The 13,024-nt window shown below is 37.9% G+C and overlaps 1 long non-coding RNA gene across 4 annotated transcripts; it reads right to left on the bottom strand.

Moving 5' to 3' along the window:
• Positions 1-5,600: 5,600 nt before the first annotated feature.
• LOC115928114 lies at positions 5,601-10,148 on the bottom strand. 4 transcript variants are annotated; one of them, XR_004065887.1, is made up of 5 exons: positions 9,833-9,883; positions 8,501-8,594; positions 7,817-7,944; positions 7,050-7,164; positions 5,601-5,898 (listed from the first exon to the last, which is right to left on the bottom strand). It is a non-coding gene; the product is annotated as an uncharacterized LOC115928114 (long non-coding RNA). The 4 variants fall into 4 exon arrangements; XR_004065888.1 differs by having other exon boundaries at positions 8,501-8,591; positions 9,833-9,882; XR_004065889.1 differs by lacking the exon at positions 8,501-8,594 and having other exon boundaries at positions 9,833-10,148.
• Positions 10,149-13,024: the final 2,876 nt, after the last annotated feature.

Below are 13,024 nucleotides of genomic sequence, written 5' to 3'. Positions count from 1 at the left end.
ATAAAAAGGTCTTATTTGAAGGCATATCAACCAATGTCCAGAACAAACCTAAATTTTTGGCGCATATAACGTCTAGAGTATATAAAATGGGTTGGGGTTAATTATACATTCGTTGCTGATATCCCATTTGCTTTAAATGTGCTGAAACTCACATGAAATGTAGATTATTATATACCTCATCGAATACGGGGTGCAAACATTCTAGCAGCCGACAATAAAAATGTTTTATTTGAGCGCATATCATCCAATGTCCAGAACAAACCTAAACGTTTGGCGCATATAACGTCGAGAGTATATAGAAGGGGGGTGGGGGTTTATACATTCTTTGCTGATTTCCCAGTTGCTTTAGATGTGCTGAAACTCACATGAAATGTAGATTATTATATACCTCATCGAATACGGGGTGCATAATTTCTAGCAGCCGACATTAAAAAGGTCTTATTTGAGCGCATATCAACCAATGTGGCAGAACAAACCTAAACGTATAGCGCATAACATGTTGAGTATATCGGTGAAGGGGGTTTCGGGCTTTAAGGCAAATGGGAAATAGCGGCGACTGTATTAAAGCACGAAACCCCCTTCACCGATATACTCAACATGTTATGCGCTATACGTTTAGGTTTGTTCTGCCACATTGGTTGATATGCGCTCAAATAAGACCTTTTTAATGTCGGCTGCTAGAATTTTTGCATCCCGTATTCGATGAGGTATATAATAATCTACATTTCATGTGAGTTTCAGCACATTTAAAGCAACTGGGAAATCAGCAACGAATGTATAAACCCCCACCCCTTTCTATATACTCTAGACGTTATATGCGCCAAACATTCAGGTTTGTTCTGGACATTGGTTAATATGCGCTCAAATAAAACATTTTTATTGTCGGCTGCTAGAATGTTTGCACCCTGTATTCGATGAGGTGTATAATAATCTACATTTCATGTGAGTTTCAGGACATTTAAAGCAAATGGGAAATCAGCAACGAATGTATTAACCCCCACCCCTTCTACATACTTTAGACGTTATATGCGCCAAACGTTTAGGTTTGTTCTGGACATTGGTTGATATGCGCTCAAATAAAACATTTTTATTGTCAGCTTCTAGAATTTTTGCACTCTGTATTGGGTAAGGTATATAATAATCTACATTTCATGTGATTTTCAGCAAATTTAAGGCAAATGGGAAATAGCGGCCACTGTATTAAAGCCCGAAACCCCCTTTACCGATATACTCAACATGTTATGCGCTATACGTTTAGGTTTGTTCTGCCACATTGGTTGATATGCGCTCAAATAAGACCTTTTTAATGTCGGCTGCTAGAAATTATGCACCCCGTATTCGATGAGGTATATAATAATCTACATTTCATGTGAGTTTCAGCACATTTAAAGCAACTGGGAAATCAGCAACGAATGTATAAACCCCCACCCCCTTCTATATACTCTAGACGTTATATGCGCCAAACATTCAGGTTTGTTCTGGACATTGGTTAATATGCGCTCAAATAAAACATTTTTATTGTCGGCTGCTAGAATGTTTGCACCCCGTATTCGATGAGGTGTATAATAATCTACATTTCATGTGAGTTTCAGCACATTTAAAGCAAATGGGAAATCAGCAACGAATGTATTAACCCCCACCCCCTTCTACATACTCTAGATGTTATATGCGCCAAACGTTTAGGTTTGTTCTGGACATTGGTTGATATGCGCTCAAATAAAACATTTTTATTGTCAGCTTCTAGAATTTTTGCAATCTGTATTGGGTAAGGTATATAATAATCTACATTTCATGTGATTTTCAGCAAATTTAAGGCAAATGGGAAATAGCGGCGACTGTATTAAAGCCCGAAACCCCCTTCACCGATATACTCAACATGTTATGCGCTATACGTTTAGGTTTGTTCTGCCACATTGGTTGATATGCGCTCAAATAAGACCTTTTTAATGTCGGCTGCTAGAAATTATGCACCCCGTATTCGATGAGGTATATAATAATCTACATTTCATGTGAGTTTCAGCACATTTAAAGCAACTGGGAAATCAGCAACGAATGTATAAACCCCCACCCCCTTCTATATACTCTAGACGTTATATGCGCCAAACATTCAGGTTTGTTCTGGACATTGGTTAATATGCGCTCAAATAAAACATTTTTATTGTCGGCTGCTAGAATGTTTGCACCCCGTATTCGATGAGGTGTATAATAATCTACATTTCATGTGAGTTTCAGCACATTTAAACCAAATGGGAATTCAGCAACGAATGTATTAACCCCTATCCCCTTTTATATACTCTAGACGTTATATGCGCCAAACGTTTAGGTTTGTTCTGCCACATTGGTTGATATGCGCTCAAATAAGACCTTTTTAATGTCTGCTGCTAGAAATTATGCACCCCGTATTCGATAAGGTATATAATAATCTAGATTTCATGTGAGTTTCAGCACTTTTAAAGCAACTGGGAAATCAGCAACGAATGTATAAACCCCCACCCCCTTCTATATACTCTAGACGTTATATGCGCCAAACGTTCAGGTTTGTTCTGGACATTGGTTGATATGCGCTCAAATAAAACATTTTTATTGTCGGCTGCTAGAATATTTGCACCCCGTATTCGATGAGGTGTATAATAATTTACATTTCATGTGAGTTTTAGGACATTTAAAGCAAATGGGAAATCAGCAACGAATGTATTAACCCCCATCCCCTTTTATATACTCTAGACGTTATATGCGCCAAACGTTTAGGTTTGTTCTGGACATTGGTTGATTTGCCTTCAAATAAGACCTTTTTATTGTCAGCTTCTAGAATGTTTGCACCCCGTATTCGATGAGGTGTATTATAATCTACATTTCATGTGATTTTCAGCAAAATTAAGGCAAATGGGAAATATCGGCGACTGTATTAAAGCCCGAAGCCCCCTTTACCGATATACTCTACATGTTATGCGCTATACGTTAAGGTTTGTTTTGCCACATTGGTTGATATGCGCTCAAATAAGACCTTTTTAAAGTCGGCTGCTAGAATTTTTGCACCCCGCATTTGATGAGATATATAATAATCTAGATTTCATGTGAGTTTAAGCACATTTAAAGCAACTGGGAAATCAGCAACGAATGTATAAACCCCCACCCCCTTCTATATACTCTAGACGTTATATGCGCCAAACGTTCAGGTTTGTTCTGGACATTGGTTGATATGCGCTCAAATAAAACATTTTTATTGTCGGCTGCTAGAATGTTTGCACCCCGTATTCGATGAGGTGTATAATAATCTACATTTCATGTGAGTTTCAGCACATTTAAAGCAAATGGGAATTCAGCAACGAATGTATTAACCCCTATCCCCTTTTATATACTCTAGACGTTATATGCGCCAAACGTTTAGGTTTTTTCTGGACATTGGATGATACGCGCTCAAATAAAACATTTTTATTGTCGGCTGCTAGAATGTTTGCACCCCGTATTCGATGAAGTATATAATAATCTACATTTCATGTGAGTTTCAGCACATTTAAAGCAAATGGGATATCAGCAACGAATGTATAACGTCACCGTTTTCACGAAGTGTCCCAAGAGCGTTTTAGCGTACAGAAACAAATTTTGAGATAAACGCGTTTAAAGTTTCACTTTTTTACAATCGCTGTTTTCATGGGGAAAAAGTATGTGATGGTATTCATTTTTTTGGATATCTTGATAGTACACTATCTACAGAATGAAATGATATAAGTTTTACGTGGAAATAATGTTTATTTAAACAATAATTAGACCTCAATCACAGAGGACAGTCAGAGGACGGTTCGTGAAAACGAAAAACTTGACATCCACGCTTAGGCTCGTCTTCACGTAGTGGCCCCGCAGCTTACGCGGCCCCGTTTCCCCTGTTGGTTATGTGAAATTTCGTTTTTACGAACCGTCCCAGTTGACGTGCGCGCTGTGCAAAGCAATGCCCATTTGCGTACCCCCCCCCCCCCCCACCACCCATAAAAATATATTTGTCATACCTAGCTGATTCTGTTTCCTCGAAATCACAGCACTATATTCAATGTTAGACTCGCATCACTCTGCCCCATCCAGAAATTCATCTTGAATCCTTCACATAATGCAGGAAATGCAATAATTTGTTAGTGACTCTGAATGCCTGTTATGGAAATTGTATATACTGTCCTGCTTCATATGTGATTTAAGTTTAATTGAATATTTTTGTCAATGATCAATAGCATATTTGTATACTTTTTGTTTATGTACAACTTCTTCTCAATTCTTTCCTTCTCTCTCTCTCTCTCTCCTCTCTAGCTCTCTCATGCAAACAAGAACATCCCCCTCCTTCTCTTTCTTTCTCTCTCTTTATCTCTCTTTTTTGTCGTTTATTACCCCTCTTTGTTGTCACATAAGTCATTATCATTTTAGTACATTACTCTCTCAGACATTTCTCCTATAAACAAATCTAACTAAATAAGAATAAACGTTGAATAGCACAAAGCAATCAAATCTTAAGATTAATACTTTCGTCTTGATTATGACTGCATTTATTTCTTTGCAATATACAGTAACTGAAATCGTTTTTGTACAGTTCATTTCACAATTACATGTACAATCATTAAAAATTGATAAATCATAATAATAATAATAATAATAATAATAATAATAGCCTAATAGTTCACTCAAAATTTTATTAAACCGAAACGGAAATTCTTTTTGCCAAATTGATCGTGAGCCCGGCAGCCACTGAGCAGCGCCAGATCGACGTTGCTCTATCCCTTATTGTTGAACGCCAAACAAGGTAGCAACAACTCCCATCTTTTAACGTCTTTTGGTATGACGCGGCCGGGATTCGAACCCACGACCTCCCAGTTGTGAGGCGGACGCTCTACTGACTGAGCCAACACTCCGGTGTAATGAATCATGTTTGAATATCAAAATTGCAACTTATTTAACTGTAGCCCACACTCATGGCAAAAAATACAACATGGTAGCTCTATAAAGAAGGGGGGTACCGGACAGGTGTTCTTGGAAAATTCTGAAATGCAAATTCACAAGGCCACTGATTAGGGGGAGGGAGGGTTACAATATAGTTTGAGTACTGCCACAATGGAAGAGGAGCTTAAAAGAAAATCATTAATTATTTATATTTTTTGTGTATGACATACAAAGTTGTCAGCTGCATACGTCCCTGTTGCCTCATAAAATTGCAGATCTGAGATTTAGATGTTGTAATGTAACTTTTCAAACATTATTTCTTATTCTATGTCTGATTTCTTTCAAACTTTCACCAGTCTATTACACTCATTTTGTTCTGCTTTAACATAAATCAACTTGTTACAGAGGTTGGATTGCCCTTTGAAATATAAACTATTAGCAATTAATATTAGTCCTACATGCCAAATCCTTCTAAAAACATACAACACTGTAAGTTTATGGGATTAAAACTTCTTACATGCAACTTTCATATGATGGATGACCTTAGTCTGTGCTGTTCTTAGTGAGGAAGGAGGGAGGTTGTCACTGTCAAAATAATAATAACAATATGCTCAAGGCGCTCCAACTATTACCCTGGCTCTGCTAGGCAGCCGCTTTCGGTGCTCACAGCAGAGTGGCAAATGTAGATTAATATCTTGCCAAAAGACATTACTGCTGTGGCGGGACTTGAACCATGGATCCTGTGATCCACAGTCCAACGACTTATCCACTAGACCACAAAACCTCTAAATGGAGGCACATTCGGAGTCAGAGTCTCCTGTCAGCGTTGCAGTCCCCGTCCAGTCCACATCCATCTAGCTCATAGTGACTCTTGAACCCACCCTAAGCCTTCCATTATATCGAAGATCTCGTTTCTTGCCACAATTGATCTCTCCATCACGATCCCACCTAACAATAACTTCTGTATTTTTGTCCATCCTAAGAGGTAATTGACAAAAGATTGTTACAATCAAGTTATCAATAACTCTGTTCAATGATAAGTAGAGAGGACATAGTAATTTTATTTCATAAAACAGGAATGAAACCTAGAAACAGGTATTAAATAAAAAGTGGTTTTACTCTGTCCTAAATTGATATTTTGAAATATACATTACAGTAACTATAAATGAAAATCAGAATATGAATTTAAGGTCTACTTTTAACAGAAAAAAAGCGAAGCATGCACCGAGTAGAAAAGCAGATTTGCAATTGTTTTATAAATACTGTTGCACCATTTATTCACTTAGAATGCAATTTGTGACATTGTGGCACTAAATTCCTGGTAGGAAATCAGAGTGGTATAACTCCTATTTAAAAATATGAATGGCTTTCCTGTGTTCAACACTTTTAGGTTGGGAGGATTGGTATATTGTTTAAAAAATTGTGACAGCATACTCCATGGTCTGTATGGTACTATTGTATTCCATTTCAATAAAAAAAATTGTAGCGGACATCTATACAGTATTTATCAACCACTGAAGATGATATGATAGGGTTCCATATGTGTTACTGGGTTTGTTGTCAATCATTGAATTGATATGTTCATATCTAAAGAAGATATAAAATCTGCAGGTTATCAGCAAATTTGTGATGAATGTTATAAACCCAGTAAGTAACAATGAATGCACTTGCATGTACTTGTCTGCCAGATTGAAAGAAACTTTATTATATCAACTTTCAGAAAGACCACTCAATAAAGATCAATATTCAAAGTTAGTCAAGCGTATAATATCATTCATTATTATTTATGGTGCAATTATTGCATAAAGACACGCGTGATGTAGCAGCGGGTAATATAAGAGCATATTACCATACGTTTCACATCTGAGTACTTGTACATGATACATGTATAAGTGATACTTGAAATATAAGAAGAGGATAATTGATAATAATAACATTGACTGGCTCACATTTTGGTTGATATGAGACAATATTGCCCTCAACATAACCATGTTGCCCTCGTCTTTGACCCGGCCAATATGATTATATTTGGGCAATATAGTTTCATATTCCCATTAAAGCCAGTCAAAATTATAAAAATATTTCATATATAAACAATATAAAATGTAACAAATTAGGTTAAAACTTACCTTTGATGACTGAGGGGACTTAGCTATTCAATCGGTCGGTCTGTCAGTCGTTTGGTCTGACCTCCAAACCGTGGTATTGGAAAAGCAATCAGTTCAAGGGCAGAGGGTGAAGATGCTGGGTTAAAAGGAGAATATATTTGATAACTCATGATGGATGCAGAAAACCCCCAACACAGCTCGTACAGGAAGCTATACTGGGATGATATGATTTTAAAATCGCATCTCTTCAAAAAATTACAGGCATCAGGTTAATGCATATTATTTTATTTTTTCTGTGATGAAACAACACAAATTAGTGTAACTCTCCTTCTTCACCCCCTTCCCCCTATGAAAAAAAGACAATAAGAAAAATAAAAAATATAAGATGAAGCCTGTCATCTTGTGAAGTTGATACACCATAAGTAGCTCAAACATGACATGTTGGCAAAATGAATGTCTGTCACGCACATTAAAGAGCGAGGAACTTGTGTTTGATGCCTTACAATACCATCAACTGCCTAAAACCTTTCAAAGCAAGATCAGTCATGCGTTTATGAAAAAAAATTGAGTGTTTGGGAACCCGTCATCTTTGGAGGGCCCTCCTAGCACCCCCACCACTTTGCGCACATTAGAAAATTACTTCCCAGCATAGTTTTGTCCATGGATTGGATCATTGTTATGTAAATGAAAATAGTTCATTTGTTTGCTAAAGATTGACCCCTCCCCTCGCCAGCCCAACTCCCAATCTATAACTTTTCTTTTGGAGCTAATTTCCTTACCACACATACCTTGTCAATTTGCTAAAAGCTCTCCACATCAGCTGCACAAACTCCTACATGTAAATGGACATCAACCACTGGGGGTGCTAGTGGTCCCTCATCTCTTGCGTATCCCAGCTGTCTATTCTACTGGTAAACTATGAAAAAATATGAAAAGTATTTGTTTAATTTTTCTGCATTTGTTCAAACAAGCCACTTCATCTCACGGTTGAATATCCCTTTAACTTTTTAGCAAGCACATCATTATCTAAAGCAATTAAAAAGACCTTGCATAATTAAGTCTCAGTCTTGCAAACATGGGATGAAACAACCCAAATTAGTGCTAACTCCCCCCCCCCCACAACGTGACGGACATGTGCGCTATACCAGAAGCAACTACGGTAGTACTATTATTATAAGCAAACCCCCCCCCCCCCCCAACAAAACAAAAAGCCTGTCATCCTCTAAGTCCAAGGCAAAAGGTACACCTTAAGTAGCTCAACCACAACTTTGGTGGCAAAATGAAATTATCATGCACAATAAAGAGGGAGGAATTTGTAGTGGACGTCTTCCCATACCATCAGCTTTATCTTTGTCTTTAAAGCAAATTAATTAAGAGCAGGCATGCGTTTATGAGCATAAAGCCGAGTATATAAGAAGCCGCTCCAGCCTATGCTAGGTTGACCCCCTTCCCCCCCCCCCATCCATTAGTACCTCAACAACATGCTTAAAGCTCTCCACGTCAAACTCCTACTTAGACATCAGCCAATGGGAGTGCTAGTGATGGTCCTCTCAGCCGGCTATTCTACTGGTAAAACCGGGAAGAAACATGAAATGTATTTGCTTCATTTTTCTGCATTTGCTGAAATTAAGCCACTTCATCTCAATTCTCATGGTTGGATTTCCCTTTAAATTATTAGCAAGCACAAAATTGTTTATTCATTCAAGCATACCTGGCTTTACTATTCAAGTCTCAGTCTCGTATTTATAACATGAACATGAAAAGAGCTTACGAGGGGGTCATGTAACATTTAAATCTAGTACTAGGAGTACGTAAGTACTAATGTAGTAGATCTAGACTCTAGGCTCGCGCTCGAGCCTAGACTCAACTCCTACGTCGCAATTGCCATTTTATGATCTGGCATTGTCATATCAACATTGACATTGAATTTTAACCAAAATGTGCCCTTGGCTAATTGGGCCTTGCCTTGGAGGCTTGGGCTGGTACTGCTTAATCAGTTAACATAGTTAATGTAAAATTATTATTAATGATATCTCCCCTGCCCTGGCCGCGAATATTTTTTTTACATGCTAGTCTGGCCAGTTTCGCCGTAATACTAGTAAAAGTGCGCTGGAGGTAAAGCCTACATATAGGCATGCACTAGGCCTAACGCAGTTTAACTTGATTGCTCTCTAGCTGAACGTTCGGTCGTTCGTGTCTCAAGCTTAGATCAAGATTAATGTAAAGTTCCTAAATTAAATTAGTCTAAAATAGATTAAGTTTTTGATTTCCATCGCCCAATGGCTGAGATGGCCGTCTCATTTAAAAGGGCCAGCTATGTCTTTATCTGATGATTGTCATGCACGATGTACATGTTTATCATCATGCTCCTCGCATGTAGGCTGCTAGACTAATATTAGTCGTTTCAATGGTGTTTATCATAGAAATGGCCAGGCTAGCGTGTAAAAAAAAATTGCGCGCCCTGGCCTGGGCTTCACTCTTCAGCGAATTCGCCTTGTGACTCGTGACAATGTTGTTATTGCATGTAACTGCTCCTGCACTTATACATGTTCAAGCTTATCTAAGATACTGTATTACTCTGTTGATAGTACTAGTAGTAGTAGGCGAGTACTACGTACTACTAGATCTGCATACTAGTAGACCGACAATACAACTCACGCAGAAAACAGTGCGTGGGACTGTAATGACCTATCTCGACATTTCGTAACTTGATATCCGTTTAAAATATGAGTTTGTTTATAATGCTACAGACGATATTATTAAACGATGCATAACATTGTTTTAAAATAAGTGAAAATAATTACCTAGGGCTGTCAGATTCCTCTAACAATTCCGCCAGAAGCACCGGCATCTGACAAAGGCTTCGCGGAGCCGGTTCGTGTACGATTATCAATAGCAGACTACATTTGCGCGTAAGAGGCCACTTCGTGAAAACGGTGTTTGCCAGTTGTACCGCTTGTGATACGTTTCGTGACGTCACGTATGACGTAATTAAGCAAGATTAGACTTTGAAAATTACTGAAGTTGTAGACATTTATATACATTGCTCAAAAACGGTCAAAACTCGAAATTAAAAATTTCAACGATTTTGGCCACTGAGGCCACTTCGTGAAAACGGTGACGATAATTAACCCCAACCCCTTTTATATACTCTAGACGTTATATGCGCCAAACGTTTAGGTTTGTTCTGGACATTGGTTGATATGCGCTCAAATAAAACATTTTTATTGTCAGCTTCTAGAATTTTTGCACTCTGTATTGGGTAAGGTATATAATAATCTACATTTCATGTGATTTTCAGCAAATTTAAGGCAAATGGGAAATAGCGGCCACTGTATTAAAGCCCGAAACCCCCTTCACCGATATACTCAACATGTTATGCGCTATACGTTTAGGTTTGTTCTGCCACATTGGTTGATATGCGCTCAAATAAGACCTTTTTAATGTCGGCTGCTGGAAATTATGCACCCCGTATTCGATGAGGTATATAATAATCTACATTTCATGTGAGTTTCAGCACATTTAAAGCAACTGGGAAATCAGCAACGAATGTATAAACCCCCACCCCCTTCTATATACTCTAGACGTTATATGCGCCAAACATTCAGGTTTGTTCTGGACATTGGTTAATATGCGCTCAAATAAAACATTTTTATTGTCGGCTGCTAGAATGTTTGCACCCCGTATTCGATGAGGTGTATAATAATCTACATTTCATGTGAGTTTCAGCACATTTAAAGCAAATGGGAAATCAGCAACGAATGTATTAACCCCCACCCCCTTCTACATACTCTAGACGTTATATGCGCCAAACGTTTAGGTTTGTTCTGGACATTGGTTGATATGCGCTCAAATAAAACATTTTTATTGTCAGCTTCTAGAATTTTTGCAATCTGTATTGGGTAAGGTATATAATAATCTACATTTCATGTGATTTTCAGCAAATTTAAGGCAAATGGGAAATAGCGGCGACTGTATTAAAGCCCGAAACCCCCTTCACCGATATACTCAACATGTTATGCGCTATACGTTTAGGTTTGTTCTGCCATATTGGTTGATATGCGCTCAAATAAGACCTTTTTAATGTCGGCTGCTAGAAATTATGCACCCCGTATTCGATGAGGTATATAATAATCTACATTTCATGTGAGTTTCAGCACATTTAAAGCAACTGGGAAATCAGCAACGAATGTATAAACCCCCACCCCCTTCTATATACTCTAGACGTTATATGCGCCAAACATTCAGGTTTGTTCTGGACATTGGTTAATATGCGCTCAAATAAAACATTTTTATTGTCGGCTGCTAGAATGTTTGCACCCCGTATTCGATGAGGTGTATAATAATCTACATTTCATGTGAGTTTCAGCACATTTAAACCAAATGGGAATTCAGCAACGAATGTATTAACCCCTATCCCCTTTTATATACTCTAGACGTTATATGCGCCAAACGTTTAGGTTTGTTCTGCCACATTGGTTGATATGCGCTCAAATAAGACCTTTTTAATGTCTGCTGCTAGAAATTATGCACCCCGTATTCGATAAGGTATATAATAATCTAGATTTCATGTGAGTTTCAGCACATTTAAAGCAACTGGGAAATCAGCAACGAATGTATAAACCCCCACCCCCTTCTATATACTCTAGACGTTATATGCGCCAAACGTTCAGGTTTGTTCTGGACATTGGTTGATATGCGCTCAAATAAAACATTTTTATTGTCGGCTGCTAGAATATTTGCACCCCGTATTCGATGAGGTGTATAATAATTTACATTTCATGTGAGTTTTAGGACATTTAAAGCAAATGGGAAATCAGCAAAGAATGTATTAACCCCCATCCCCTTTTATATACTCTAGACGTTATATGCGCCAAACGTTTAGGTTTGTTCTGGACATTGGTTGATTTGCCTTCAAATAAGACCTTTTTATTGTCAGCTTCTAGAATGTTTGCACCCCGTATTCGATGAGGTGTATTATAATCTACATTTCATGTGATTTTCAGCAAAATTAAGGCAAATGGGAAATATCGGCGACTGTATTAAAGCCCGAAGCCCCCTTTACCGATATACTCTACATGTTATGCGCTATACGTTAAGGTTTGTTTTGCCACTTTGGTTGATATGCGCTCAAATAAGACCTTTTTAAAGTCGGCTGCTAGAATTTTTGCACCCCGCATTTGATGAGATATATAATAATCTAGATTTCATGTGAGTTTAAGCACATTTAAAGCAACTGGGAAATCAGCAACGAATGTATAAACCCCCACCCCCTTCTATATACTCTAGACGTTATATGCGCCAAACGTTCAGGTTTGTTCTGGACATTGGTTGATATGCGCTCAAATAAAACATTTTTATTGTCGGCTGCTAGAATGTTTGCACCCCGTATTCGATGAGGTGTATAATAATCTACATTTCATGTGAGTTTCAGCACATTTAAAGCAAATGGGAATTCAGCAACGAATGTATTAACCCCTATCCCCTTTTATATACTCTAGACGTTATATGCGCCAAACGTTTAGGTTTTTTCTGGACATTGGATGATATGCGCTCAAATAAAACATTTTTATTGTCGGCTGCTAGAATGTTTGCACCCCGTATTCGATGAAGTATATAATAATCTACATTTCATGTGAGTTTCAGCACATTTAAAGCAAATGGGATATCAGCAACGAATGTATAATTAACCCCAACCCCTTTTATATACTCTAGACGTTATATGCGCCAAACGTTTAGGTTTGTTCTGGACATTGGTTGATATGCGCTCAAATAAAACATTTTTATTGTCAGCTTCTAGAATTTTTGCACTCTGTATTGGGTAAGGTATATAATAATCTACATTTCATGTGATTTTCAGCAAATTTAAGGCAAATGGGAAATAGCGGCCACTGTATTAAAGCCCGAAACCCCCCTTACCGATATACTCAACATGTTATGCGCTATACGTTTAGGTTTGTTCTGCCACATTGGTTGATATGCGCTCAAATAAGACC

Source organism: Strongylocentrotus purpuratus, unplaced genomic scaffold, assembly GCF_000002235.5.
Source record: "Strongylocentrotus purpuratus isolate Spur 01 unplaced genomic scaffold, Spur_5.0 spur5_scaffold_21, whole genome shotgun sequence".
NCBI lineage: Eukaryota > Metazoa > Echinodermata > Echinoidea > Camarodonta > Strongylocentrotidae > Strongylocentrotus > Strongylocentrotus purpuratus.
The sequence above is the reverse complement of the archived record's forward strand: the minus strand, read 5'-3'. Positions and strand labels throughout refer to the sequence as shown.